The 27,500-nt window shown below is 43.7% G+C and overlaps 1 protein-coding gene and 1 non-coding gene across 2 annotated transcripts in view; one reads left to right on the top strand and one right to left on the bottom strand.

Annotated features, from left to right (window-relative positions):
• Positions 1 to 27,500, bottom strand: part of KIAA1549L (KIAA1549 like) — a 276,665-nt gene that overhangs the window by 110,300 nt on the left and 138,865 nt on the right.
• Positions 6,959 to 7,065, top strand: LOC121156582. Its single transcript, XR_005883886.1, has one exon. It is a non-coding gene; the product is annotated as a U6 spliceosomal RNA (small nuclear RNA).

Here is a 27,500-nt window from a genome sequence, read left to right as displayed (position 1 = left end):
GTCCAAGTATATGGGCCACTGCCACCCATGCGGGAGACAAGCATGGAGATCCTGCCTCCTAGCTTTGGTCTGGCCCAGATTTGGCTGTTGTGGCCACCTGGGAAGTGAACCAAAAGATACAAGAACTCTCTCTGCCTCTTTCATATAAATAAATAAACTTTAAAACATTGGTGGAGCAAGTATTTACACTAGCAGTTAGGATACCCATATTCCATACTGGAGTACCTGATCATGGGCTCTGGTGTGTGACAACAGCTTCCTGCTAGTGCAGACCTTGGAGGAAGCCATGGTGGTTCAAGTATTCAAGTTCCTGCTACCCATGTGAGAGACCCAAACTGAGGTTCCTGGCTCCTGAGTTTGATTGGATTCAGCCTGATTCTCGAGAGCAGATAGGAGCCTCTCCCCTCTCTTTCTCGTTCTCTCTCTTTCTCCTTCCCTTCCAGCCTTCCTCTGGCTCTGAAGTTTTAAAAAATATATATAGGGTTTACATTGTCTCACAACATGCTAAGCCACTGACTGTAATGTCAGCATCCCACATTGGAGTGCTGGTTCAGGTTGCAACTGCCCCCTGTGAATGTGACTGGGAAAACAGCAGAAGATGATCCAAGATGGTTCCTGCTACTCATATGGAGAGTGTGGTTGAAATTCCCGGCTCTCAGCTGTATGATTGTTGCAATCATTTAGGGAGTGAATCAATAGATTAAAGATCTTTCTCTTTCTCTATTACTCTGATTTTCAAATCAATTTTTAAAACAACTAAAATAAATAAGTTTGATATCACTTACAAGATTTATGCACTGTGGGATTTACAACCTAGAACATCAAACATGAATGTGGCTGCTTGCCATGGCCAATAGCTTCCTCCAAGAACCCAAAATACACAAAACTACGGAAGGGCTGTGGATCTGAGCATGCATCTTTTCATGCCCCTACAGCTTTTGAGCAAAATAACGGATACATATGTATCTTCCTGGATTTCAAAGGATTTCTGATGCTACCATTTACACCATGGAAAACAGCAAAGGAGAATTCTTTCCGATTAGGCTCTTTCAGAAAGAAAAACAATTTGCATCCAAACTGGAAATACAGCGTAGGCAGCTCTCTCAGACCCAGCGTCACCACAAGCGCCTAAGGGCCAAGGTCTGTTAGCATGAGTACCTGAACTACAAGCAGGGAGATGGGAAGCAGGAAGTAGTGAATTCCAAAGTGGAAAATCCACACACTAGGGAAGGGAAATGGCATCCTACAGGCTGATTCCCACTTCCAAGCTTCCTTAAAGTCAGTGGCACCAATGACCTCAGCCAAGACTAAGAGTCCTTACACAATACTTCCAGGGTTGGGTGTTTCATCAATGGTTAGCATGCCAAATAGTGTGCCCACATCTCAATGGGAATGACTGTTTTCAAGTCCTGGCTTCCACTTGCAATTCCAGCTTCCTGCTAAGGCAAACCCTGGGGTCAGAAGGTGATGGTTCTCTCACTGCATGAGCTCTGGTCTGGTTTTGACTCGTCCCAGCCATGGCTGTTGCAGGCATTGGGAGAGTGAATCAGCAGGTGGGGGAGTGCGCTCTCTTTAAGATAAACAGAAATTTTTAAAAACATGTATATATATATGTATATTTATATATATTATATTATATTAAAATGAAAATAAAGAAAAGGTATACATAGAGCTTTCCATGTTATCAGCTAAAAAAAAAACATTAAAATCCATTTGATAGAAAAAAGCAAGCCAAGAGGTGAAGTCAGAAGATCTGAGTTTGCACATCCTTGGCCCCCTGGAGTTGTGTCTTTGGACCACTGTGGGATATAGCATCAGCAGTAAGCACGTCCTTAACATCCCAGCCATAGGCTGGTGTAAGGAGCAAATGAAATTTTGGAGGTGAAAGGATTATTTAAGGAGAAAAGTGCTAAACAAATGTTTAAGGAATAAAAGAAGAAAAGCAACGAAGAAGCTGTCACTGCAGACTCAACGCCTCTATGTTTTTTTGTCAAGCAAAGCAGGACACTATGGCCCTTAGACAGGACATCATCTGCCAGAAGCCACCTATCTGGCCTGGGACAGAAGCGGACCCAAAGGTCTCCTTTCCATACTGTGTTTCTGAAAGTGGTTCCTACTCTTCATTCTGCCTATCACATTCCACCAATGACTGCAACAGAAGCCCAAACAACTAACCCTAACATCTTAAAATATTGGAGCTTTTAGAACACACAATATTCTCTGCAATCACAACAGTTAAACAGGGAGAGACAGGTTTTGGAAATAATCTTTTCAGTCTCATTAAGGCAGGAGTATGTCTTTTATTTTGATTTAGGAGACACAAAATATTCTCTTTCCGAGTCTTCCTTGAACGTGAAGTCCCTGCGCTCAGGATTTACAGATACCCAAGACATCTTTAGAACAGATCAGGGTGTAAGGCAATATTACATCAGCCAGTGAGCTTGCTGACTCCTCTTTGTAAGAGGGATCAACCCCTTCTCCGGGCCAGACAGTCCTTATAAGGACTGTGCAGACAGACTGCGTCCTTGTCAGTAGATCAGAATCATCATGGCTCCTGCTTTGAAGAGCCCGATCTCCCTCTGCTCTCTGCTAGCAGAGAATGGCTCAAGTCCCTGTGCCCTTGCACCCACATGGGAAACTTAGAAGAAGCTCCTGTCTCCTGGCATTGAATGGCTGGTTCCTGCCTTCGGATCACCAGCTCCAGCTGTTCCAGTCATTTGAGGAATGAGCCAGGAGATCGAAGACCTCCCTTTCTCTCTCTGCCTTTTAAATAAAAATACAATAAATCTTTTAGAAAATGAAGTCACGTTATCTGTGACAAGATGGATGAATATGGAAAACTCTGTATTAAGGGACGTAAACCAGGTACATAAGACAAACATCACATTTTCTTACATGTGGTTTGTAAAAAAAGTCAATTATGGGCCCAGCATGATAGTTTGGCTGGATATTCCTCCCCCTTCAAGTGCCAGCATCCCATATGAGCATCAGTTGTGTCCCAGCTACTCCAGTTCCCATCCTGTTCTCTGCTTGTTGCCTGGGAAAGCAATAAAGGATGGCCGAAGCCTTGGGACCCTGCACCTGTGTGGGAGACCCAGAAGAAACTCCTGGCTCCTGGCTTCAGATCAGTTCAACTTTGACCGCTACAGCCACTTGGGGAGTGAACCAACAGAAATGGATGGATGGTCTTTCTATCTCTTCTCCTCTAAAAATTTGCCTTTCTAATATAAATAAATAAATCTAAAAAAAGTTAATTACATAGAAGTACAGAGTAGATAATGATTACTAGAGACTGAGATGGAGGCAGGGTAGAAGAGATGAGAAAAGACTTGGTCAGGGGGAAAATGTCACAGCTGGTTAGGAGAAATAAGCTCTGCTGCTCTATGCACAATAGCATGACAATACCCATTAGTGAAGCAATGTTCATATCAAAGCAAGGAGACAAGAAGATTCTGAGTGGCAATAACAATTTCACTTGAGATGATGGAATGCTAAATACTCTGATGTGGTCATCTGGCAAAGTATACACAGGTTCAAACCTCACACAGTACCCCATACACCTGTACGACTTATATGTGACAATTTCTAATAAAACTTTATAAAAGATAGTAGATAGAAAAAAATTCAGAGAAACACATTTTATCAAGGCCATGTCAACTGAGTGATATGACTGCTAACACAAGATATAAAATATGAACAAATACAGACTTTCACTCAGTCCAAAATTTATCAAGACAGAAAGAGGACGGGGAACATAAAGACTTCCTTCTAATAATAACAAGGACAGTGGTCAAGATGTGGTGGGGGTTTAGCCTAGCAGTGAAAACCAGTTAAGATATCTGCAACTCATTTTGAAGTGTCTGAGCTTGAGTCCAGATTTCGGCTCTTGACTCCAGCTTCCTGTTAATCCAGACCCTTAGAGACACAATGAAGGCTCACATGACTGGGTTCCTGCCACCCATGGAAGAGACTTCGGTTGTTTCCGGATCCCAGTTCAGTTCAGCCCAGTATTCGTCACTGTGGGCATTTGGGGAGTGCACAAGTGAACGGGAGTCCTTTTCTCTCGAACAAATTAAAAGTTATACTTTTCTCTCGAACAAATTAAAAGTTATATTATTTCTCTCCTTCCCAGCTAAAACCACAATCTTAAACAGTTTTTTAGAAAAGTAAGTTGATTTTCAAGAGTGTCAAGTTCACCATTCTTTGTGAGGCTTACAGAACACCTACTCAGCTAGGGTGAACTCTAAGTTTGGAATCTTAATTAAGACTTTCACATCTGAAGGCTTTCAGAAACTTAAAAACAGACGCAGGTATATACCACAGTGGGTTAGGCTACTATTCACTGCAGGGCATCAAAATCCATCCAAAACATGAGGAAAGGGCTTTGATGTGTTACAGAGAACTGTAGGAATCTAACCATGTACAGCAGAAAGAATATAAAAATTAGAACTCAATGATAAAAGAACTAATTCTCCAATTATTAACACCACTGAAAATAGAATGAGCTAGCTTAAAGTTTGAGAGTTTTCTACCAGCAGCAGTATCCAAAGGTTCAACTTCAGATTAATTCCTCCTCACCTTCCCTGTTAGCATTTGTCTACTGGATGGCAGACCTTGGGCCATGGGAGAAACACATGCAGCTTCATGGAACTCACATGAGTCATATGAGACATGGACTTCAATGCAAAACGATAAATGTTACAATAAAAGGTATATAGTTATTGAAAGCACCAGTGTGGTAGGCAACTGATGTAGTGGTTATACCACTGTTTGACAGGTGCATGTCCTATGTCAGAATGCTTGGGTTCAAGTCCTGGCCACAATTTCAGCTTTTTGCCAGTGTATACCCTGGTAAGCAACAGGTGATGGATCAAGTACATGGGTCCCTGTTACTCTTGGGGGAGTTTAAGATTGAGTTCCTGACTCTTGGCTTCAGTCTGGCCCAATCCTGCTTTTTAGTGGACATTGTGGGAGTGATTCGGTACTTGGAAAATGTCTATCTCTCTGCCTTCTGAGTAAAGTTTTTAAAAGTTTTTTAAAGCATGCAATAGGAGGGTGTGACCTAAACAAGAAGGTCACTGAGGCAACACCTATCAAGATCCCAAAAGTGAGCAGATGTTAACCAAGCAAACAAAACAGGGATAAGCATTTCATGTTGTAAAACAGACACATGCAAAGGTCTTGTGGCTGGAAGCAGCATCCTTTTCAGTACAAGGAGCTGAGAGAAGTTAATCCTAGATCAGGAAGAGGTGGCAGGGATAGTATGAGATGAGGCTGCATAGGAGGCAACACTCAGACCACTAAGCCATCAGAAGTTTTAGTTTGATGGCGATGTTCAGGAGAAAATTTGTTATTTTAGAAGGATTATGATGGTTGCATAGTGAGGAACAGACTGCAAAGAGGCAAGTGAGGATGACAGTATACCACTTAGGAAACATCTGCAGTGGTCCAGACCCAAGATGGCAGGAAAGCTGAAAAGTGGTCCTGAGTCATGGATAGGAGCTAGAAATCCCTTCACATGTGTCTGTATTTACCTATGTGATATTTTTGGGAATTGGGGTCTTCAATGGCTGCAAATCTCCTTCATGCTCCTGATAAAGAATAGTGATCTATTCTCACTTCCACGAATCAGTGTGGGTTTCAGCCTGCTCCACCAATGAGAATGAATGCACAGAGTGATGCCATGTGACTTCCAAGACTACTTCACTAATGGCCATGGCCATGCAATTCCAGCTTGGTCTTTTGAAATGCTCACCTTGGGAGCGTTCTCACCTCCCTCCTAGAGGCCAGCTACCAGTCTGAGTGGGAGCAGTCTCCACCACACAGGTAGGCTTCGCCTCACCACCACATTCCACAGCCTCCCAGACATCCCTGTCCAGACATGTGAAGGAAGAATCCTCCAGGGCCTTGATGTGGTTCTCATTGTGCACACACTGGGAACCCATGTCTGTCTGTATCCCAGCAGCCCCACTCCAGTTCCCACCTGCTCCCTGCTTGTGGTTTGAGAAAGCAGCTGAAGATGGCCCAAGACCTTGGGACAGTGCACCTGTGTGGGAGACCAGGAAGAAGCTCCTGAATCCTGGCTTCGGATCCACTGTGGCCACTTCGGGAGTGAATCAGCAGATGGAATATCTTTCTCTCTGTATATCTGACTTTCCAATAAAACTAAACAAATCTTAAATAAAGAAGAAGCCTACAGTCCCTCCTGCCACTAACTATTTAATTCTTTCACCCAAGGCCTCTGACATCAGAAAACACAGATAAACCACCTTCATTGCACTCTGCTTGGATTCCTAAAACCATGAGTATAGTGAAATGGCCATTTGCTGACACCAAGTGAGAGGTGGCTTGCTATGAATAATGCACCTAGGGTTGTATCTCTCGTTTCTAGAGGGTGACTCTCTATATTTTTAAGGTGGTTCTCAAAAACCAGAAGCAGTTAAGAGCACTTTTTTTCCATGCACAGGAATTCTGGTTGGTACACAAAATTTGAGAGTTATGCCTACATTGATGAAGTAAAGTAGATCTACACTCATTACACTTGATCTTAGCCCAAAGGCCAAGAAGCAATAGATTTGCATTCTTCATGTTTTTAAATGACTATTTTTATTGGGAAGGCAGATTTACAGAGAGAATGAGAGGTAGAGAGAAAGATCTTCTCTCCACTGGCGTACTCCTCATGTGGCTGCAATAAACGGAGCTGATCCAATCTGAATCCAGCATCCTCCCCCATTTCCTCCTCGTGGGTGCAGGGTCCCGAGGCCTTAGGCCATTACTCACCGCCCTTCTAGGCCACAAGAAGGGAGCTAGAAGGGAAGTGGAGCATCCAGGATACAAACTGGCACCCATACGGGACTCCAGCATGTTCAAGGTGAGAATTTAGCCACTGAGCCATCACATTAGGCCCTAGATGTGCACTCCTTAAAGGTGCAAGATGGAAGGCATAGGAAGAGATGATGTGCTCAGCTTGGCAGCACATATACTAAAACTGGAATGACACAGAGAAGATTAGCATGGCCCCTGCACAAGGATGACATGCAAATTCGTGAAGCATTCCATGGTTTTTCCTTTTTTTTTTTTTTCCTGCTTCTCCTCCTTGTGGTGGACTGTACTCAAAGGGATACATCATGGAAATGTAACAGAAATTAATATGTTCATAGGTGGTAACAAAGAGAAATAAGTCCTCATGCATGCACCGGAAGGATGGACTCACAATGAAACGAATGACAATTTTCTACATTATTGAGAGACTCCCCAGTGGCAGCATGATGGACTTGTGAAAATTCACGAAAAACACCCATTGTAAAACTGGGTGGGTGAGGGGAGAACAGAAGGGAGGGGAGGGAACTTGGGAGAGGGGGAAGGGAAACCCCAGCACCAACTAAACTGTATCAAAAAACAATAAAAAAAAAAAAAGGGATGACAAGATGAAGGGGATGAAAGATGGATGGTACTTGTCAAACAAGAGGGGAAAGGAAGTTCCAAGTAGGGAAAAATCAAATTGCAGAATGCACTGATGGGTAAACAGGGAAGCGGGATTCTGACAAGGTGGGTATGCTGGACAGGCTCTCAGGTGGCCCTCATGCTCACTCTCCCCTGGTGGTCACATCTTTGGGATCTCTACTTCCTGAGTGTGAGAAGCTGTGATTCTCCTCCATCCAACAGAACATGCCCATGGCAATGGGCCTCACCATCCTGGCAACACTGTCTCATGTAAGTTTAGGACTCTTGCTGACATACTCACTCTCTTACTCTCCTTGATGACTGGATGAAGCAAGAGCACCTGCAGTGGAACTTCATGTGGTGAAGCCTTGGCCTACACTGGGAGACTGCATCCAGTCTCCAAGAACTGCCAAGTGGCTCCTTGGAGCCCACAGCAGTAGAGAGGCCAGGGCCTTCAGTCCAACCACCACGAGGAAACAAACTCTGGCAGTAACAAGAGGGAGCCTGAAAGCAGAGTCTTCTCCAGCCACGCCTCCCACTGAGAACACGTCCAAGCTAACTTCAGGACCTTCAGCCTTGTGGGACCTGACACAGGGGACTCCGATGAGCTATGCCCAATCCCTGGAAATGCAGAGATTATCAACAGCTGTTGTTTTAAAAAGAAAAGGAATAGATGTAGGGAGTAAGGAGCTGGGAAAGCTTGTTGTATGATCCCTGGCAAACAGCATGAAGCATGGCAAGAAGTCTCATCAAGACAGTCAGAAAGAAGCACAAGTTAATATGCTTGTTTGGAAAGTCACAGGGAAAGAGCTGTGAAACAAAAATTCCAGTGCATCTAGAACTTGGAGAGAACCCCACAAGAACAGGAACAAAGTCACAGCAGCAAACAGAATGGGACATTTCAACAGCAGGTTCTACTCTTCCATCGAAATCCCATTTCCCTTTTTTTTCCCCCCCAAAATTCATTTCCTTGAGAGGCAGAGAAAGAGAGACAAGTGAGAGCTCCCATCCTGTTTTACTCCCTCCCCTTCCCCCCATGCCCAGATCAGTCAGAACTGGGCCATGGTGCATCTGGGACCCAGGAACCTGGTCCAGGTTTCCTGCATAAGTGGTGGGAACCCAACTACTTGAGTCACCATTAGCAGGAAGCTGGCCTCAGGAGCAGAGCCAGATCTTGAATCCAGGCACTCTGAGATGGGACAGGCCCACGTGGTATTGGAACTTCTCTGCTGAACATCCTCCTTACAAGGCATTTTAAACTAAGCCTGTTTCAATGAATAAAACAGCATTTTTCAATGCTTTAGGAAAGTGATAAGCACTTTAGATCTAACAATCACTGGCACACGGTGAAATCCCCGGAGGCTTAAGTACACATGAGCTTTTGGAATGTTGAGCCGGGTTTGCACATACACACCTCTCACCGACTAGAGTCTGAAACATGGAGAACTGCCTGCTGAATACCAAGGCACACGTGGACATGCAGGCCTCTGCCTTGCTGAGCATCTCAGCTCTGCCCGTTTGCCATTCTCATGACACATACTCAAGAGCCAGACCCAGACCCAGGGCAGTGATGCTGCTACTCTTCAGTCCTCCCTGACACATGACAAACAGAACTGTCGATCTCTAATCAGTACACCCATGCATTAGGCTGCTCAGCTGCCAGTGGCTTCCCCTCCATACCTCCCCTCTATCAGCCTCTAAGACATTGTTGCTTTTATTCCAGGACCCCTAGACGAGCCCCTCCTCCCAAGGCCATCTTGCTGCAAGTGCTCATGCAAGGGCTGCCCTGGATCACTTCCTGTTTTCACCAAACTGTCCCTGCAACCCAGTCAGGGTGGTGGCCCTCCCCAAGTCAACACCCTTCCTTGTGCTAACTGCTAGAGACAAGAGGAGTCAGTCTTCCCTGGTTCCACTGTGTGGCTGTGCTGCTAAACATAGTCACTTGACAGTTCTCTTGCCCCTCTCTGCCCATCACCAACCTTCCTTCTTTGCAGTCCTTAAAGAAAATTAAAGTTGGGGCCCAGAGCAATGACTCAATTGGCTAATCTTTGCCTTGCAAGTTCCAGCATCTCATATGGACACTGGTTCATGTCCCAGCTGCTCCCCTTCCCATCCAACTCCCTGCTTGTGGCCCGAGAAAGCAGCAGAGGATGGCCCAAAGCCTTAGGATCCTATAGCTGCATGGGAGACCAGGAAGAAGCTTCTGGTTCCTGGCTTCTGATAAGCTCAGCTCTGACTGTTGTGGCTACTTCGGGAGTGAACCAGCAGAAGGAAGATCTTTGTCTCTTTCTCTGTAAATCTGCCTTTCTAGTAAAAATAAGTAAGTCTTACAAAAATTAAACCTTATCACTAATACCTCTTTAATGCAAGAAACTAAAGCAATACGTTAACAAATATTAATAAGTACAACAACCTCCTCTTCCTTATATCTCAGAGGAAACTGTCTAGAGGTTTCTATCAGGTCCTAGTGTCAGACTTCCTGAACACACCCCTCTTACACACACACACTCACTCATCAATTTGATGTATAGTCTTGAACAACTTGCTCAGCCCCTCTATGCCTCAGTCTCCTTGTCAGTAAAAAGGGGAAAATCACAGGACCCAACTCATGCATCTGTTTTGAGGCCTGGAATGAGGTGACTGCTATTATTGGTATTATGGTTGTTGTCATTCTTTGTTCAGCCCAGAATGAGCACAGATGTACTGAGAGGGGTTCAATTGCTGCACAACTCAGACACACCTGCAAATCATACATGTCACAACCCCACACATCTGGGGAACAGCTTAAAATTGGCAATGTTTTCTCATTCATCATCTCATCTCATGCTTCATAGGACTGTGAAGTTAAAAAAAAAAGAAAAGCCATGTTACAGGTGTGGAGACCAGAGCTCAGAGAGGTCCAGTGCTAACTTGGTCAAGGTCACACCGAGGGTTATTCTGTAGCTGAGAGTGACTCAACCCTTTGGACTCCAGATCCAGGACTCTATCCCATGTGGGAAGGAGCAAATCCTGTTTGGTCTCCAGGCCTGCAGAGACCTGGTCCTCCCAGGGTGACCTGAGCAGACTGCAGCCCACGCAGCACCTGCTTTTCCGATGATGTGTTTGTCCCTACTGCTGCTTCAGAAGACATCACTGAACATAGCTCTAGATCACACAGACCTGCCAGGCTTCTACTCCCAGAAGGTCAAAAGAGTTGGATTAAAAGCCAAGGGCATGCTGCAGCAGACACTGCTCATCCCATACTTTCTTACGTGCCAAACCCTTGCATGGAGCAGAAGTTCTTAAGTCTGGCACCCGGGATATGCTTGCTCAAGATGATTCCTCTAGGGGCTTTTTAAAACGAAATGCACCAGTTAATAGAATCAAATTGCCATTTCTTGACAGGATGCCAGCAAAGAGGAGATTCTGTTTACAGCATCAACAGAAGTATTTTAACTTTCAAAGCTCTTTCGCAGATCTTTTTTTTCTTTAAAGAAAGTGTATAGCCTTCAAATTTTTTTTTGTGAAACAGGTATGAAAATAAAGCTGATTTTTCCATACCCTGACAGTAACACTATTTTGCTGTTTTCCCTTAAGACCAGTGTTTGATGGATCATTACAGAAAATTTAAGACAGAAAGTAGAAAGGAATAGGAAGAACCCCTCTCTTCTTACATCCCTTTTACATACATGCCTCTCCCCTCCACATCGAGAAAGTCACAATTCACACTGGGCTGGATTTACTTGCTGGCTCTTCTTGGAAACACTGACTTGCCTGTTGTACAGATCTTGAACCACACTGGATATCCAACTTGTTCTTTCTCTTGTGACATTGCATTGAAAGCATTTTCCATACTGGATGAAGCTGCATATTTTTCACCAAGAAATGACATTACAATTTCTCGAACCACCGCCCTGCTGTTCTGATACACGCTGCTCTTCAATGTCACCAATAATGGACTCACTGTCTAACTTCATCATCATAGTTCTTGTACAGCGGTGGGTGGGGTGACGGGAGTCGGCACAATGATCTTCTCTTCTGAATTCAGGCACCACCCACACAGAAGGTCACTTCCTTGGAAGAACAGCATCCTCATCAAGAAAAGCAAAACAAAATCCAGTGCGGTAGCCTAGTAGCTAAAGTTCTTGCCTTACATGTCCAGGATCCCATATGGGTGCCAGTTAGTGTCCCGGCTACCCTTCTTTCCATCCAACTTCCTGTCTGTGGTCTGGGAAAGTAGTCAAGGACAGCCCAAGGTCTTGGGACCCTGCAAGACCTGGAGGAAGCTCCTGGCTTTGGATTGGCTCAGCTCTGGCCATTGCTATCACTAGGCGAGTGAAACACTGGGTGGAAGATCTTTGTCTCTCCTCCTCTCTGTATATCTGACTTCCCAATAAAAAAAAATCAATAAATCTTTAAAAGAAAAAGCAAAACAATAGGACTTCAGCATCGCTCCCCACTCCTCCTTCCTGCTAAGGTCATTAATAAGTTGAAACTGAACACAGAATACAATCAACCACCAATAACTAACTTTCAAGACTGTGACTCTCTTGCCACAGGCAAAGATGGTCCCTGAAGCATGGTTACAGAAAACAATGGACTTTGGGCAAATTCTGGGAAAGTTAACCTCTCTGGGGAAAAACAAAATGTAAGAAAATACAACTTAGAATAGAAAAAAGGGGGAAGAGGGATGATATGACACATTAAGTTAAGGGTAAGGGATATGGAGAATATTAACCAATTACTAACGTTTGCAGCACTTAGAAGCTGGGGTTCTGGGTACTGACCCCTTTCATGCTTACAGACAGAGGCACTAGAGCCAATCCAAGTACAACCCCTACTACTTACACTAGGGGAGGTGGCCAGTGCATTGGAGACAAGGATGAAAGAGAAAGAAAAAACGAAAAACAGCAAAGAGACCAGCCCACAGAGACATGGGATTCCCAGCTTTGGGGCCTCTCCCCTGCATGCCCCCCCTTAGGGAACTTTTGTCATTTCTTGAAAACAAACTTGCTCATGCTCTTGCCCTGTGTTTGAGACTTTTTCCTTTTATTTCCATATGGAACACCAAGTTGTCTTGATGCAGTCTCAGGCAGTTGGTCCAGGGTCAGGGGTTTGGGAGCCATACCACCCTCCTCTATGTAATCCTTTCGTCCACTTGGGAGTCAAATGACACTCATCTATCCATCACCTGAAAGTTAGGGGTGGAGGGTATTGTTGCCTACCACCCAGGGGAGGGGACCTGCTCTCACATTCGCTTTTGTACCTCCATTCCATGCTTCATCGCTCAGGCTCTTGGCCTCTGGTGTACCTGCTTGCTCTCTTGTTTCCTGTGGACTTAACTCCAAGGACTAGAGGTAGCAATATGTCTCCTTTACCCTTTATCATTCCTGGCTCACTCTCCCTGAACATATCCCACATATGTGTATTTTGCTTACCTTTTGAATAAACTTTGTTTTTAAATTTTTTTTTAAAGATTTATTTATTTATTGGAAAGTCAGATATACAGAGAGGAGAAGAGACAGAGAGGAAGATCTTCCATCCGATGATTCACTCCCCAAGTGAGCACAATGGCCGATGCTATGCCCATCCGAAGCCAGGATCCAGGAACTTCTTCCAGGTCTCCCACACGGGTGCAGGGTCCCAAAGCTTTGGGCCGTCCTCAACTGCTTTCCCAGGCCACAAGCAGGGAGCTGGATGGGAAGTGGGGCTGCCGGGATTAGAATCAGCGCCCATATGGGATCCTGATGCATTCAAGGCGAGGACTTTAGCTGCGCTAGGCCACGCTGCCGGGCCCTTGAATAAACTTTAAAAATACTTGAGCCGTACTGGTCCCTGTGCTTAAAATGTTTTGTAAGTGAGAGGCAAGAGCCTTGGAAATAAATATTCGGCCCAAGGCTAGACCACAACAGGTGGACCAAGGAAGCAGCTCCTTCCCATGACCAGAATGCAACACTACTAGCAGACCTTCCTAATGGCAGATGGGGGAGTTGAGTCCACTTACATTCATTAAGTGAGACTTTGGAGATAGTGAAAATTGTGCACCTAAATAAAAGCAATCATAGGGGCTGCAGAAGTGGGCAAAAAATTGAAACATATTTCTAAACTTCATACTATTTGAAAACTTTTACATGTGAAACCTTTCTAAGCAATTGGCCCATGATTGGGATGTCCTTTATCCCACAACTCTTTATTTTTGGCTCCGCTAGGGTACTTTTCCCCGCTTAGCCGTAAGGTCATCAGTCACATCCCTTATTTGTTCCACAATATCTATAGAATACTTTCTTGATGGTCACTCCATTTCACAGACTAACAGCTATAATCCCAGCCATGAAAATGATGCATCAGGGTGCAGGATCTGAATCAAAGAGGCTGGGTCCCCAGTCCCTCTGCCTTGTTCCAGCTGAGTCCCTTGAGGCCAATTTAATGACCTTTCTGTTCCCTTTGCTCCTTTTTTTTTGTTAAGGGTGGAGTTGGTTGGGTTGAGTTAGGCTTCAATGCCTAATGATGTATATGATAGCTGAATGGGATATTCGACACACTGGACCAGTCCACTGTACATGCTGGCAGGCATAGGAACCAGAGCTGGTGGCGGTGGTCCAGAGGTTATCGGGTGTCGCTCTGACTGGGCTGTTGATCCCTTGTGGTACGTGAGGGCTGAGTGTGATTTGGACAGGGCTGGGCTTGGATATAGCACCCATTGGTTTGCTGACGATGGGGGGCAGAACAAACTAATCAACTACTCCAGTAAAGCTTGACAGCAAATTTCAGGGTTAATGGAGCTTTGGAGATGACAGCCAATCAAACTTGGAAGGATCTCCTCATCCTTAGAGTGGTGCTATCAGCAGCATCTCAGAACTATCGAAACCACATGAGCAGAATCCTCAGAAATGCTCCACAATGAGGACCTTGGGATAACACTGGGTAGCAGTTTCCCATCCCCTGGGTAATGAGGTGATTAGGAGGCTGGGCATAGTTTCTCCTCTCTCCCATATACAGGAAGAGGAAAAAGAAAATGTGTAAACAATGGTCTCATCCACTATTCCCTGATCCTCAACACTTCCCACCCTGATTAACTATGTAAACATCAACAAAAATAAAATTTTAAAAAGATTTATTCATTTTTATTAGAAAGGCAGATCTACAGAGAGGAGAGACAGAGAGAAAGGTCTTTCATCTGCTGGTTCACTCCCCAGGTGGCCACAAAGGCCAGAGCAAAGCCAGAAGCTGGAAGCTTTTTCCAGGTCTCCCACGTGGGTGCAGGGTCCCAAGGCTTTGAGCCATCTTCTGCTGCCCTCCCAGGCCACAAGCAGGGGGCTGGATGGGAAATGGAGCAGTTGGGACACAAATTGGTGCCCATAGGGGATCCCAGAGCGTGCAAGGCAAGGATTACCTAATTGACCCATCACACCAAACCCCACCCACTGCTCCTCTGCTTCTTTCTAAGATATGGATGATAACATCTGCCTCTCAAGGTTGTTTTTAAGATTAAAGGATGGATCCAGGTAGACACTTGGAACATATCCTGGCATGTGATCAGTAGTCAGCAAGTATTAATGAAGGGTTTCAGAGTCTCATATTTTTCCTAAACTATAATAATAATTAAATCTCTTAATCTCATTTTTGTGGTCAACTTTTTCTATCTTCTTTAGAACAGTGTACATTTCTTACCATGAATCCCTTTCTCCAACCACAATCCTCGAAAAAAGCACCTGCTTAATCCATCTGGCTTTCTTAGCATTAGTCACACTCACTGTGCTTTGGTATTCATTGTCCCCCTCAAGTCTGCTTATTTCTGCAAGCAAGCATGTGGTTGGAGATGACTTACTCAATGTGATTGCAAAGTGAGCACTTTCCCATTAAGATTTCCCACAAATCTAAACGGAGTTCTAGCTGAGATGTTAGGAAAATACACAGAATAAAATACAGAGACTCACACATGAGTTTCAAAACATTCATAGAAAAATGAAGTTAGAATATACAAATAAAAAATGCAAACTTGATTTCTCAACATAAGCTCCATCAAGTTCAAGCCAGTATTGTAAATGACATCAGCCAGGTGGCCCATCTCTTAAGAACCTGAGGTAGTGGGAACTGAATCATGTCATAACAATCTTTTTTACACTATTAACTGAAGAAAAATGGGTGCCCTGGAAAGAAAGTTTGAGACTAGGCAGGGGACGGCATTGTGACACAGAGCGTAATACCACCAGCTACAATACTTGCATGCAGCTTGGGCTGCTCCACTTCTGCTCCACCTCCCTGCTCACAGCCTGGAAAAGCAGAGGAAGACCCAGAGGGGCCCAAGTGCAAGGGCCCCTGTTGCCTACATGGGAGACAGGGATGAAGCTCCACGCTGATGTGACATGGGCTTAAGAAACAGAGCATGAACAGAAACTCAAAGCACACCTTGGAAGCAGCCCAGTGTTTTACACCACAAAGTCCTGCCCAGACACAAATAATCTTACACATGTATTCCTCTCCCTTCCCAACCCCCACCCAAACCTATCCCAGTCTCCCCAGGAAGACTCCTCTCTACTCAGCTGCAAATGAGCTACACAGCCTGATACCATTAGACAAGCAAAGCTTCACGGCTTTCCCTCAAGTAAGGTTCCACCTCCAAGTGAACTACCCACTTAGATTGATAGCAAAGAGTACCAAAAGCTTAGGAGGAATTTCACTTAATTCACACTCTGCAAACCTTTGTCTTAAGAGAACAGCGAGGAGGGGAAGGAGAAACAGTGGGAAGAATTGTACCCCACTTCCTTATAAGCCTGAGTCTGAGTCCAGACTGTATATTCAGCTCTTAACTCCTAGATCACCTGCCTCGCCTGCCAGGTGTGTTTTCCCAGTTAAACCATGTCATCTTGCCTTCCCCAGTCTGATGGAGCTCTCTCAGATAACCATCAAACCTATCAAACCTGGATACCTTATTTACCACTGCTCTGATTCACATGTAAATTACTTCTTATGAAGACAGAAATCTGTATACGACCCATTTCCACCAACAGAATCAGAAACCATGTTCTTTGTCATGCTATACCTGACAAATTCTTCTGCCATTTACTTATTCCACAGTGCTTTTTGTCAAATGTATCTATGAATTTGCCTATCATCACATCACTTGAGTCAGCCTAATGGTGGGCATTAGGAAAATGGTACAGGTAGACATTTGGTACACCAGTTAAGACACTGTTTGGAGACACCCACCTCCCTTATAAGAGTAACTGGGCTCAAGTCCCAGCTCTGTTTAATTCTTTCTCCTGATACACCCTGGGAGATAGCTGGTAATGGCTCAAGTACTTGGGGACCTTCTATTTATATGAGAGTTTCAGACTGAGTTCCTGATTTTTGGCTTTGACCTGACCCAGTCTTGGCTATTGGGGTCATCTGAGGAACAAACCAGCAGGTGGAAGATCTTTCTGTCTATCTTTTCCACTTGCTCTCTAACTTCCTGTTTTTAAAATTAAAAAGAATAAAAAGGCTTTAAAAATAAACTGTAAAGTACTGGAATAAATATAAAAGCCAATTGCTCATATCCCGATTGATGTTGACACAGTCTGGGGGCACTAAGCTAATTTAAGTAAGAAGATATTATCAATACTTGATTAGTTTCCCTCTGACTGGAGACATGTAAGGATGTTTGACTGAAAAAGCCTGTGTGATACTTTGTGGATAATGACAATTAGACATTAAATGCATGCATGTATCTACTTTGGAGCCAAAGATGTAGAATATTTTGCCAACGTTAATAACAAACGGCATTAATTTTTTCATTCCATATTCACTGATGATTGATTGGGAAAATGTTTTTTATTTACCTTGAATGGTTACAAATGTGGTTGTAGTGAAATAAAATTTATTAGTTTATTTATATTGTAGACATCTTACTAATGGAGGCCGCACTTTTTCCATTTGGTATAAACTAGTAAGATCTATTTTTGTTCAGTTTAAACTTACCCCATCAACAAAATTTCCATTTCTAACTCTCAATGCCTGGATTTTGTCTAGTAGAAACTAACATCAACAAACATTCATTTTTGGTATTGGCAATGGACCTTGCTCTATCCCAGCCTCCTCCAGGCTCTGGTTTACTATTAAGCCTCACAATGTCTGGCTGGGACTGGCAATGTTTCCAGAGAAGGAACCAGATTCCAGTACTCGGCCCAACCAGCACAGAAACCACTCTCCTTAGGAAAAGACTAGGGCAGACTCTGAACCACTTACTAGAGCATAGAAGGAGATACCTTGTATGTCTGCTTAACAATGCATAGTTGGAGGACAAGAGTCCACAGTTAAAGGATTTTCTGGGGCCTTATGTCGTAGCCTAGTGGCTGCAGTCCTCGTTTTGCATTGACCAGAATCCTGTGTGTGCACCAGTTTGTGTCCGAATTGCTCCACTTCCCATCCAACTCCTGCTTGTAGACTGAGAGAGCAATGGAGGATGGTCCAGGGCCTTGGGACACTGCACCTGTGTAGGAGACCTGGAGAAGGCTCCTCACTTCAGACAGGCTTAGCTCCGGCCATTGCGGCCACTTGGGGAGTGAATCAGTAGGGGAAGATCTTCTCTGTATCTTCTCTTTGTGTATTTGCCTTTCCAATTAAAAAAAAAAAAAAAGAATCTTAAAAAAAAAAAAGGGTTCTCCAATAAACAAGATGCTCAGACTTTCGACATTCATTCAGTAAACCTGCTGAGCACCTTTCACATGGCAGACACTAACACGTGCTGGGGATTTGTTACAGCACAACACTGTCCAATGTTTACAGGTGTAAGTGCACTAAAGCCTCACAGTCCTACCAGAAGGGTGCTAAATCTTACTCTCATCTTACAGATGCGGATTCAGGTACAAAGAACTTAAGAAGATATTGCCAGGGGCCAGTACCAGGACATAGTAAGATAAGACTCAGTCTGTGACAATTAGACATTAAACGCATGCATGTTGGCATCCGATATTAGTACCAATTTGTGTCTTGACTGCTCTGCTTCCACCCAGCACCTGCTAATGGCCTGGGAAAGCAGTGGAGGATGGCCCAAGTTCTTATACGCCTGATCCCACATGGGGGATCCAGAAGAAGCTCCTGGCTCCTGCCTTTAGTTCAGCCTAGTTCTAGCCATTGCAGCCACTGGGGGAAGTGAACCAGCAGATGCAAGACTACCCTGTCTCTTCTTTCTCTGTAACTCTGCCTTTTAAATAAAAAGAAAATAAATCTTAAAAAAAAAGTATTTCCCCAAAACATACAGCTTGCAAGTTGTGGAACTTTGATTTTAGCCCAGACCATCTACACCCAGAGTATGAAAGCATAACTACAGCTATGCCCGGCCTTAATGTAAAGTCCTACCCAGGATGAGGTCTCAACTCTAAAGGGTTCCACATACTTTAGGGAACTTAGGAAGGACCCACTTTTTAGATATGCCACTTTCTAAAAACAAATTGATTGACAACAGTTTTCCAAACCAGATCAAACTCCAGTGCTGGATGCAATGTTTTACAAGACAAATATAAAACAAAACAAAATAAAAAATTTCTCTCTTTTCCTCTCTCTGTGTGCATGCTGTGTTTTCACCAGCTCCCTTTCTATGTCCCATGGATAATCTTTCATTTTTAGTGTCGAAATTTCCTTTAATTTCTAAATAACAATGACAGCACTTGGCCATATTTTGCTTATGTCCTTACATAAAAAATAAATATTAGCAAATCTAAATTAGGCTTAAAAAATTTCCATTTGATAGGCTCATTAATTCTCCAAGTCTGAAAATCAATGATATAGCAAAGGATCTGGAGATCTACTGGAGATCATAGGGCCTACAATTGGTATGGTATTTTACATTTCATAATTTGCTAAGACAGCAGACCTTGTGTTAATGTTCTCACCATAAAAATAAAGCAAAGGGGTAAGTAAAACCACTGCTTAAAATGCCAGCATCCTATATTGGTGCCAGTTTAAGTCCTGGCTGCTCCCAGTTCCTATCCAGCCTCCTTATGTGCATGGGAAAGCAGCAGAGGATGGCCCAAGTATTTGGGCCCCTAGACTCATGTGGGAGTCCCAATAAAGCTTCTGATTCCTAGCTTTGGACTGACCCCACTTTGGAAGTTATAGCCATTTGGGGGGTGAACCAGTGGATGGAAGATCTCTGTCTCTCCTTATCTCAGATTTTAAAAAAAGGTAAAGTTGTGGCAGTGGGATGAAGGAAATTTGGAGATGATGGGTAAGTTTAGGGCATTGATAGTGACAGATGTTTGATAGTTTCATGAATATATGCTTACTTCTAAGCACTTCAGATTGACAGCTTTTTGTTTTTCATATATGTCGATCATACCTCAACAAAGAGGTATATTTAAACATATGATGACCTGGCATTTTCATCATTAAGTACACTGAGAAAAACATACCTATCTTTTACTGCTGGAGTTGGAGAGGTATAGGAGAAATGTGAAGAGGGTTTGACCCTGGAATAGCACATTCTGGAATTAGGGTTGTGAGGGACTATGCTTGGCCAAGGACACGTTGGATAAATGCAGACTTCCTAAAGGATGGGGAACTCTCTCCTTCTCGGATGGCCTTACCAGAAGGGTTTTTTTTTTTTTTTTTTTTGTAGCTGGCAGGTTTCCACAGCTCTGGTTCTGGTGTCATTATGCATGCTCAGCTTCTTAAAGTTAAAAGCAGACACCATTACTCTCAAGATAAATAGCATACAATTCTATCTTCTCTCCTGAAGTAATTGCTAGGGCTATTTACCGGATAGAATAGTGCTATGTTCTGTTGACTTCTTACAAATATTCAGAGAAATTAAATGTTTCTTGTGGCACACTAGATGTGTTGTTAATTACCTATAATTGAACCTGAAGTCCTAGCTCATTCCAAAAATTTTTAAAAATTTAACAACAAAAATGTGTCACTGCAGCATATTTTCAAAGGAATCAACATTTCCATCCTGGCGGTTTCTTTAAAATCTATTTTCTCTCCCAAAACTGGATTGAAATATTGAGTACCTTGACCCTTTTTATTTCAGTAGAGTGAAGCTGATGGCTAAATTACTTACATTGCTGTAAGATATGTATGTTTATTCAAAATCCTTAGGATTTAACTGGTTGTTTTTCATATCAACCTACCAAACAATTCCAACTTCTTCCCTTTTCTTCAACATCTATTTATTTTTATTGGGAAGGCAGAGTTACAGAGAGAGAAGAAAAGACAGAGAGAGATCCTTTATCTGCTGGCTCACTCCCCAAATGGTTACAATGGCTGGGAGCCAGGAGCTTCTTCCACATCTCTCACATGGTTGCAGGGGTCCAGGCTCTTAGGTCAGCCACCATTGCTTTCCCAGTCCCTAAGCAGGGAGCTGGATTGAAAGCGGAGCAGCTGGGACTTGAACCAGCATTCAAATGAGGTGCCAGTCCCACAGGTAGAGGATTAACATGCTATGTCACCAGGCAAGCCCCCATAGTTTTCATTCTCAAAGAAGCCACTCTTTGAATTTAAGAACGGATCTCCCAAGAAAAAATGACTACACATGTAAAAATAAGGCATTTGAGTCAGTGCCAGAGCTACTTAGGAAAAAAGAAATTTAATAATAAAGGTAAGGATAATTTTACGGCTTTAATTATAACTTTGAAATATTTTAATAGTGTTCATCTATGAAACTGACTTTATCACATCAATGCAAGCAGAAAGCAATAAAATAGCTGTATTTTGTGAATCGGAAAGTCAGAGAGCATCATAGTTCCTGAATTTACAGCCACTATACACAGGGTCAAAGTAATTTTACTGAGTATCTGCAGAACAATGAACACCAAGAAACCTCTGTGATTTTCTATCTCTCAATGAACTCAGAGGTCAAGTTAAGGCGTGGACCACGATTGCAGCTGGGAAAGAATGAACACGTCACTCCTTGCCCAGGAGTGCTGCATACTGACCATGGCTCCCCGACCTGATCCTGTTTACAGGATAGACACCACTTCACCTCATGGGGCCTCAGTTCCTCATCATTCACATAACAAGGTTAAGTCATACGCTGACATCTACAAGGCGAGGAACCTGTTCATTTCAGAATGATGTAATCCAAGAAATAATTTTGAAGTTGTTTTTATCACCTAGGTGTAGATTAATTTTGCCAACAACAAAAACTATGTTTGTTATTTCTTTTGAGTCTTTTAACTGCCATATTTCTCCTTCCGTTGCTTTGGCTCCTTTTCATAGCCCTGTTGGAAGAACTTGGACCCTTTCACTTATAGAGTTTCCCACAGGCTGGACTGTGCTAATGACACAATCACAGGGCGACCCAGCATGTTCCCCTGCACTCACTGCAAAGGGGCAACTGATTCCAGAAATAGAAACATGCCAAGTCCTCACTTTTATTAATGTACAACACCTTAAAAATGAGAAGCAACAACAATAAAAACAATGAAATCTGACTGTATCATGCTGCCTCCCCCCAATTTGCCAGGGCCTGACCTTTTTCCAAGGGCAAATAAGGTGTAACAACCATCTTTTCTGTGAACACCAGGGCTTGTTTTCACTGGGAAGCCAGGTCTGGGGCCTTTGGCAATAGAGATAGAGGTTTTATTTCAAAGCAAGCATTCTCAAAATATTCCCTCAGCCTTCTCTTCATGTTTGTTTCCTCCCTTGAAAAACCTATAGCTCCTCCAGCCAACAGAGATAATCCACAAGGGGGTCCCACCACACAGAGGCAGCCATTGGTAACTATTTCAAAAGGAAGAGTAGAAATACACCACTTGGAAGTATAAACATGTCTCTTGGGAAGTAATGAATTCCAGAAGATGACCGTGGGAGCAACACCCAGCAGGAAAAGCCAGAAGGGGAGACAGCCACTAGCATCTTCATCTAGGAGTTAACTCTGCCACCAGCCATGGACAGCTGGGTCCTCAGGAAAACGAGTGCTCTACAGGCAGAGCAGATGTCCCAAAGCTGTGACGCTTGTACATACAGAGGACAAGCGTGAATATGCGACCTCATTCGGGATCCTATTTAAGAGTAACAGTAATTAGACACATTGACTAGCATCTGAGCTGAGGATGCAAGGATCTTTATTCAGTCTAAGTATCACTATAAAAATATATTTTCAAAAAGTAGAATAACACTATGGCCTGCCACCAGACAGTGACTGTTTAATTCTGGAGAGCACAAACCTGGCAGATTCCACCACATCTTGGCTAAAACAAAACAATACCCTGTTAATTCTTCAGCCACAAGAGAAATTGAAAGTTGGATTGGAAGAAGTCAGAAAGTAAGCAGGCTGTGTGTGTGTGTTTTAAACATTTACTTATGTTTATTAGAAAGTCAGATTTTGCAGAGAAGGAGAGAGACAGAGAAAGATCTTCCATCCACGGGTTCACTCCCCAAGTGGACTGAGCTGAGCTGATCAGAAGCCAGGAGCCTCTCCCAGGTCTCCCACATGGGTGCAGGGTCCCAAGGCTTTGGGCCATCCTCAACTGCTTTTCAAGGCAGGGAGCTGGATGCGAAGTGAACCAGCTGGGACATGAACCAGCAACCATGTGGGATCCAAGCGCATGCAAGGCAAGGTTAGCCACTAGGCTATTGCATCTGGTCCATGTATATTTTTTAAAGGAATAAAAGGAAAGAGGAGAGTATTCACTTTTTCTTCAAATTTTGTGGACATCAGGAATTTAATTTCACATATATCCCATTGTGTGAAGAAGGTAAGACAAGAAAATGTAGCATAAAGCTGGGCCTCAACTTCTTGTACAAAGATTGCCAATTGGTCACATCCAAACTGACTGGTAAAGGCTTCCCTGACTGTTGTCAATGATTCTAAGTACAGTCCAGGTTCAGCATTGACAAGTACTGGGATCAATTAGTCATGTCTGCCAGGGTGCTGTATTTGTACTGGGAACATGAGTAGGTAGAAATTTAGCAACACTGGAACGGTTCTCTCTACAATTTCTGCCAGCATCCCTTCATTTACAGAAGATGAAACTTGGCCCGAGGATTGTTCAGTGACTTGCCTGAGGTCTAGCACAAAACCAAGGTTGGTGCTGGACTCCTTACAGCTATGTACCTTACATCAGTAGAACAGATGTATGCTATTTCTTTTCTGTATCACTAAGAGATGGAGGAGACAAAATGAAGTGAGGAGAGCCCAAGGGAAGAGATTCAAGAATGACTGGGGGACCAAATGAAGAAGGGGAAATGTTCACCAGAGAGGATGAAGGTGGGTCAGGAAACAGACATGCAAACCCAAGCTGCAGGTGTTATGCAAATGAGCTGCTTCTTCTACACCAGGTGAATCAAAGATATTAACAACTGCCCTCCTCCCCAGCAACCTGAGAGAACCTACTGGTTATCTCCCCATTCTCAGCATATGTTCTGCCAGCTGCAGGTGAGCAGAACCTGGTTATGGAACTGGATTCCTAGCCACAGATGCATTGACCAGGAAAGGAAGCATAACTGACTCACGCTGCACTAACTGGGACTTTTCCCCAAGAATTTGAAAATGGGATGTGCAGATTCCTGTTATTTGTTATTGGATGCTTGACAAAACAAGTGATATAAAACAGAATCATGACTGGCCCCAGTGCGTATACCCCAAGACAAAGAAAGCTGGTTTAAAGAGTGAGAATGAGCCAGATAGAAGGAGCTAGAGGCAAGAGATCATGTGACCTGAGGAAGGGCACACCCACAGTCACAGCTGCTCAGTTGCACACTTTTTTTTTTGAAAGAGTTATTTATTTTTATTGGAAAGTCAGATATACAGACAGGAGGAGAGACAGTGAGAAAGATCTTCCGTCCGATGATTCACTCCCCAAGTGAGCACAATGGCCGGTGCTATGCCGATCTGAAGCCAGGAGCCAGGAACCTCTTCCAGGTCTCCCACACGGGTGCAGAGTCCCAAAGCTTTGGGCTGTCCTTGACTGCTTTCCCAGGCCACAAGCAGGGAGCTGGATGGGAAGTGGAGCTGCTGAGATTAGAACTGGCGCCCATATGGGATCCTGGGTGCGTTCAAGGCGAGGACTTTAGCCACTAGGCCACAACGCCGGGCCCCAGTTGCACATTTTGGATGGCCTCAGCTGCTCTCCTCATCCCTGGGCTCCGTGAGACCTCCTGCATGCTTCCCAAGATACAAACCTTGGCTTCCTGCACAGGATGTAGATGCTCAAGCCCTCTCCTCAAAGTGGTTTGTACATTGACCTATAACCTACAAAATCCCTACACATTAACTCATCTCTAGAAGAGTTTAGAAGCACTATAAAAGTAATTGTTACACAATATTGTTTAGGGGAAAATAAAAAAACACATTCAATATAGACACTATATTTTTCTGAATATTTTTGTTTCTCTTCTTGGTTCAACTACACAGACGCAGAACCCATAAATGCAGAGAGACAACCGTTTATGTATTTATGTTTCAACTAGCTCGGGTGAGCTCTGTTCCTTGCAAGTCACTATGACCCTTTGGCTGAGTCAGCTGAACTCTGATTCATTTCCATTTCCAATGGGCAAAGCTGTGAAGGAGGGGTGCTGAGATATGGTGGTCTATGAGAGATTTAATGTTTCCAGAAAATCCAGATTAACATGCAAACGTTTCCAATCAAACATTGCATAACAGCAGTAAATCCAATTACACACGATATCTGCTACTTTAAATCTATCTTAATGACTGGTTTCATAAACAAACATGAACCAAGTTTATATCATGACCACATATTTCATGCACAACAACCTTAGAATTTGGGCTGCAAAATCCCGAAAACATGACATTTATTTGCTTTTCACAAGTTACTAGAAATCCCAGATGGCAAAGCCTTTAAAATTGACTGCAGGAAAATCAGTGTCTGCCTCCCAAGCTGCAAAGTTGGTTAGCTGGCAAAGGAAGAGTTCATAAAACTGTGATTAAATACAGGCATCAGGCAGGGCTTAGGCAATGTCAAGCCAGTGGCCACTCTGTAGCCTCCTTGTATAAAAACAAATGAAATGAAGTCAGGAGAAAGACAGTCTTTTAAGAGACAAAGAACTTTTGGAAGGATAGGATAGTCAATGAAGTCCGCCAGGTCTGGCACAGAAGAAAATGCACACGTGGAAGGAAACCTGTTGAGATGTCGCTAAGCCAGCCCTCCTGGTTAATGTAGACCTTTAGAAGCAATGCAGCTTGCCAAAGGTTCATCTGTAGCTTCCACCACCAGTTCTGAGAAATGAGTTCTGATGATGAGATTCTTCACCATTTTAGATTTTTAAGTGATTTTTTCCCCATTAAGCATTACTTTAGTATTGCTATTTAACCATGTTTAAATGCTTTATCTCTAATGAGATAGGAAGCCTCTGGATACTTTTCCAGATTATCAGTCTTTAAGTAGACCAGATGTCTCAAAAAGAGATATCTACAGTAGCAAGGAAAGACTGTGTGAGACTTGGCCTTTCTAGGTGAGGTACCATTGTAACAGGTGCAGAGAGAGCCACAGTGCCATCTTCCTGTCACTCACTTGGATACCTGCCTCGCCAGATATTTTATGTTAGGCTACGAATAAAACAATCTAGACGTAGCTGGGATGATCTTAACTTTACTGTTCTGACAGTAGAGGAACTGGTACAAGGTAGATGACCAAAATGTGGTCACACTTCCCTCTGTGTGCTATGGTGCCTACAGTAGACACCATTTTGAGCATCTATTTAGCACCCAGTTCCATCTTCAACAAACACCCTTCTCCTACAAACATGACAGTCATTACCTCCATCGCTACGGCCAATTAGTGCAAGAAGGAATACATGGCCACATCTGATCTTGGAGCAATCAAATTCGGATCTGAAGCAAACGTCTTCATCAAAAGGCATTCAAGGGAAAGACATTTATCCTGGCAGTTAAGGATGCCAACTGGGATAGTCACAGCCAATATCAGAGTGTCAGAGATAGTCCTGCTTTGCTCTTGATTGCCATTTCCTGCTGGCATGCACCCTGGGAGGCAGCAGATGATGACCCAACGACTGGGTCCTTGCCACCCATAAGGGAGATCCAGATTGAGTTGCCAGCTCCCAGGTTCAGCCTGGCTTACCCCGAGGAACCAGTGAAGAGAAAATTATTCTATTTCTCTGCCTTTATATAAATAATTCCTTGAATTTTAAAAACAAAAGAGAGGCTTTAGATGGGTGATGATTCTCACTGAGTAATGGCTGACATGTATTGTACATATGTTCATGATCAAATGGATCTGAGCCTTTCATGACAGACCCCCACAGCAAAGCTCTCAGGCATGCTTCCTCAATGCTCCCATTTTACAGGTGGGAAAGAAGCAGATCTGAGAGGTGAGGTCACAGTCTTAGTCCACTTTTCATTGCTATAACAAAATGCCCGAGGCTAGATAACACATAAAGAAAAGATATTTGTTCTTGGCTTACAGTTTGAAAATTAAACATCCAGAAAACACTTGGAGCCATCTGCCAAGGGACCCCTAGCTGTCACAACACTGCAGAGAAGCTGAGAGGGAAACAGTGCATGCAGAAGGGGCACACAGGCCAGGAAAGAACAAAAGTCTGTAGTGGACTGGTTATCTTTCAAGACAACTCCGTCATGCAGAAACTAACGGAAGCCTGGGAGAACCACATTAATCCCCCTGAGGATGGTGCTTGCCATGAGGTCCCACCTCTTCAAGGTCTCATAACACCAGCACATGCACCTTTGGGGCACAAGCCACATTGGGACATAGCAGTCCCCACCCTAAGCCACAGAGGGTAACCTTGGCATTTGACTTGTACAGAACCTGGGCCCTTGACACAAGCCAGCCATGCAAGGAGAATCCACCCACAGGCTTCAAACACCCTGATGCAATGTGTATTTGGGACTTTGACTTCCTCACTGTCTGTCCTAGGTGCTACGACTTTGCCTTTTGTGGCATGGATGACCACAGAGCTCAGCTTCTCCTGGGCACTGTAAATTTTGATGTTTGATGGAACTGTGCACAGGTGTTCAGTAACACTGCATGGCTGATTCCCTGATTAGTGGTCTCCCATGGTGTCCTCTGATTGGAAAAGTAGTTGCTTTCTGAAAAGCAATGAACTTTGCTGAAGGCCAGCTAGATATGGATTTTCACCACATGGTACCTCACTCT

The sequence above is a fragment of the Ochotona curzoniae genome, unplaced genomic scaffold (genome assembly GCF_017591425.1).
Source record: "Ochotona curzoniae isolate NIBS_2020 unplaced genomic scaffold, NIBS_Ocur_1.0 contig_3432, whole genome shotgun sequence".
Lineage (NCBI taxonomy): Eukaryota > Metazoa > Chordata > Mammalia > Lagomorpha > Ochotonidae > Ochotona > Ochotona curzoniae.
This window is presented reverse-complemented; position numbering and strand designations above follow the sequence as displayed.